Raw genomic sequence first — 4,586 nt, forward strand, 5'->3', positions numbered from 1 at the left:
AGAGTGTGGGTTAAGATGTTAAATCTGAGATGTTAGTGTAACAGAGTAAATAAAGATGTAACTTAGCCAGTGTGCCCAATGTATTCTGTTTATATTTGGGTCATGTACTATGATAGGCCACATATCTGGAATCTGAGAATGTACTCTGTAGCAAGGTTAAACTCTGGAGCCAGGAAAAAAAACGAAGGGAGGGAGAAGGGAGGCGTGAGAGAAAGAAAGAAGGAAGGAAGGGAGGAAGGGAAGAGGAGAGGAAGGAAAGGAAAGAAAGGTGGGAAGGAATGATGAAAGAAGGAAAGAAGAAAGAAAAAATTCTGATAGAAAATTTCAGAAGTAGATAGGAGGAGAAGTGGGCAACAGGAAGGGAAATCAGAGAAACGGGTTCTTTGGTTCCACAGCCTCTATTCTGATCTGAGACCCCAACCTGTTGCCTTATTTATGTGAGCAGACCAGGGGTTGTGGCAACACATAGCCTAATTTTCACTCCTTCAAAGTTGCAGAAATGATTCATGAACCAAACATTAGAATAAAGCAAGATAAAAAATAAACACAAACTTCTCTTTGTCTCTCTATCTTCTTTGATCTTTCTTCTGGCCACCTCCTCTCTGATTTACTTTTTCTCTCACAGAAAGATCTTGTACCTTGTGGTACAATTTAGCCTCTAGCAGACAAAATAAAGTAATTATTAGGTACCCATAAACATAATAAAACTAAAAGCCTTGCAATTATAAAACTACAGTTATATACTGATCAATGGCTAAGAAATGTTCAGTTGAAAAATATATAAAATATGGGATTTTCTCAACATCATTCCAGTGCAATGCCCATTTAGTGCTATAGCTTGCAACTTGCAAACTCCATCTTTGCTCTGAAATTTAAAATCCTTACTCGTACTCCACATCTTTATAGTAAAATAAAGAAAAAAAAAGAAACATGAGCACTTTCAAAGTTGACATCCTATTTTTATATCTGTAACTTCAGTCATCTAAATCCACTGTAAAACTTAAGTAACATTTTAAAACCATACTAAAAGATCCTCCCTCTTCCATATCTATGTGTAATTATCAGTTGATTGCTTCATTCATCGATCTATCTGTATACCTATCATAAAATAATAGTAACTAATATGCCCCAGTTACTTGACAGAATTATCAGCAATTCTTATTATTAAAACTTCTCTGAGATTTTTTTTCTTCCCTCATTAATATATTACTCATATGGTTCGATACTAATGAAAAACCCTGTGAGCTATGATGAGTTGTTCTGCATTGTAAACTTACAGTTTGCTCCAAGTATGTATTATGACTGATAATTTGAAAAAATAATTTCACTTCAGATCTCACTTGTGATTCAGAATTTCATGTTCACAAAATACCCACAATACTGCCCTGTTTAAACACCACAAAATATTTTATTTACTTTCCTGTAGGTTTCTACATAAGATTTTATAGTTAGTAAAGGTGAAATTGAAGAAATATATAATTATAAAAATATATAATTATATTCAGAGTTCTAAATTTAAAAAACTACAAAAGAACTCTCCAATTGAGGCAGTTTAGTTTACAAGTATACAAAATTCATTAAAGTAAGCAAAATGTGTTTATTTCTAAGAAAGTGAAGACACAGTTTGAACAAGTGATGACTTTCAGAATGACACCTCCATCTGGAGGTCCATAACTATATGACAAATTCTGTCCTCAACAAAAGCAGGAACAAGCATATTGTATTTTAACTGTGATAACGTTATTTCTGATACAAGTAGATGTGATTTATTATCTGTGGAATATTAATAAAATGTTACATTTTAATAGCAAGAGGTGACTCTACCACCTTTACATAATAATGATGACATGAAATGTAAGCAGTAAAATGCATTTAAAAATAGATTCAGTGGAATGTTCATTTACCATTGATTTTGAGGATTAGATCAACAGCTGCCTGGTTATCAGCACTACAACAGATTTTGCTACATATAGCTTATGTTTTAAGCATGTAATTTCATCTGCATTCTATTTGAATCCATATAAGACTGTATACATATATATATATATATATATATATACACACATACATTATATATATTTCAATCACTATATGCCTACACATGGGTTTCATTTAACCTGTTCAATTAAAATTAGGTTGCATGTTTTTATAGTACTATTTCAATTATATTTTTAATTGTCACACACTCCAAATAATTCTAACCAATGTTTCCTTAAATTATTTGTATTCCTTTGTTATTTTTCCTGCTACTAATCATTTAATAATTGATTTCTATTTTGAAAACAAATTCTGGAAATTATTTAGATGGGTGATAAGACAGAGAGAAAGAAGGATGTTTAACAGTCATTCATATCTTATGAATTAGTTTAATTACCTTTATGAATAGTGTTGGTATGTAAGCACTGCAAGAATATAACTTAACTAGATAGACAACTCATATTCTTGCAGTGCACATAATAAGTAGTTAATGTTTGTTGACTGCATATAAAGTTCCAGGCACTATGCTAATTACTGTAATCTTCACCTTCCTTCTTGTTAATAAGACTAAGTGAGATCCTGAGTGTAAGTGGAAGAGAGGATGCCTTAGGACTGGAGGGTGTCACTGTGGACCATGGAGCAAGACACACAGACCTGGACTCAAGCCTGTCTCTACTATTTGCCCCTGTGACTCAGGAAACCTACACATGGCTTTAGAACTTTGAATTCTGCATTTATAAATAGGACTGAAAATATTTGTCCAGCAGAATTTCTGGAAGGATTAAACCAACACATAGCAGTAGCTTAATCATGGGAGGTCCTATTGTGTGAATATAGATAAGGAAAGAGAAGTCTTTATATGTGATATATACAATAACAATAAAATGTCTATGAACAAGTGGGTAACATGAAGAAAAATATATAATGTTTTATTTCTTGTAATGGCCAGCAAGTATCTTTTCGAGCAAGAAAAAAAACATTAAGGCATATCTATTACAAGTAAGTTTACCTATCTATCTAAAGTATGAATATTCATTTTATTTCTTATTGACAGTGGAATTCGTCTCTTTTATTATTAGTAAAGTGAATTTGCCACTTGATAAAAGTGCTCTCTCTGAAAGTGATCCAAAACAACACACAGAAATCCACAACAAGTTAGTGCTTTCTTATTAGGTGCATACACTGATAGTTGTGGATTACCTTTAAAAGTCAAAACCAATAAAAATACACAAATATGGATCACAGTTTGTTACTCTGATAGTTGAAACCCAGAAAATGTTGCTTTCCATCAAGATATTTTACCTTTAAAAAAAAAAAAAAGAAATGAAGTCTCTCCTTTCTTTCACATTTCTATATGTAGGATCAAATTATTTTAAACATCTCTAAAAGCAGTGGGCGTTACATCAAATGTATGTAATGATTGTGTGCCTTGCAGAAGTCTGGAAAAGTTATTAGAACATTTTAAAATTATTTTCTTTCTTTCTTGACTCTCGGTAATTTATTGTTTTTGAGGAAAAGGAAAGACAAATTCTGAGTGGAATTAATAATTTTGAATATTAACATCTGTACCACAATTCAGTTGAAACAGTTGAAACGTAGCCTGACTCCATTCCCAATATGTCTTCTCCTAGATAAAAAATAATAATAGTGGTAAATTGGAAGGCTGAGGTGGAAGGATCGCCGGAGCCCAGCAGGTCGAGGCTGCGGTGGCCGGGAGCGGCCACTGCACTCCAGTCTGGGTGACGGAGTGAGACTCCAACTCAAAAAAAAAAAAAAAAAATAATAATAATAATAATAATAATAGTGGTAATAAACTTGCTTAATGGAAAATGTTTTAAAAATGTTTTCCAGAATGAGTTTTTACAAAAATGGTTTTGTAAAAAGCCACAGAATTTTTCCAAAGGATAATAACAATATTGACACTGAAATATATGGCTAACACAGCAAAATGTTTTTAATATAAAATGAAACCTTATTTTCCTCAGTGTAGAATATTAATGTGTGTAGTTTATATCTGAGTAGAAAGTAAGCTTTATGTATATGACAAATGACACAGAATGTTTTGTTCCTGTAATTTTCTCTAAGTAATTAGTATAGGCCATATATAAAAAAGGTGATTTTGCACTAGCAACTATTAATAATTATTATCACAAAACAAGATCATGTCGAGCACATTGTTCAGAGTGCCATATAATATAATGCTTAGTGACAATTTTTTCAGAGAAATATTTCATAATTTTAATCTTGCTATTCTAAATACAACCACTTGATATTAACTTCCAATGACTTATAAAGAATTTGTAGTAAAGTAAAAATTAAGAGTTGAGAAGATCATTGAATAGCAAAACATAAATTTCAAATTCTATTAAGCTTTTGGAAAATTTTTAAATATGCCTTTCAAAGACTGCTGGACTTTAAACATAATTTTTAAGATATTTAATTAGTGTGTGTATGTGTAAATTTCAATGTAATGTGCTACATTGGCACAGTTTCTTACACGTAGTAGGCACAAACAATTTTAAAGTATAATTCAATTATTTTACACAGTGCTTACGATGTTATTTTTCAAATACCCTGACTAGGTTGCAATTTGTCTTTTTTGCTAATTA

This window comes from Carlito syrichta, unplaced genomic scaffold, assembly GCF_000164805.1.
Source record: "Carlito syrichta isolate Samal-C Ts95f unplaced genomic scaffold, Tarsius_syrichta-2.0.1 Scaffold302392, whole genome shotgun sequence".
Classification (NCBI taxonomy): domain Eukaryota; kingdom Metazoa; phylum Chordata; class Mammalia; order Primates; family Tarsiidae; genus Carlito; species Carlito syrichta.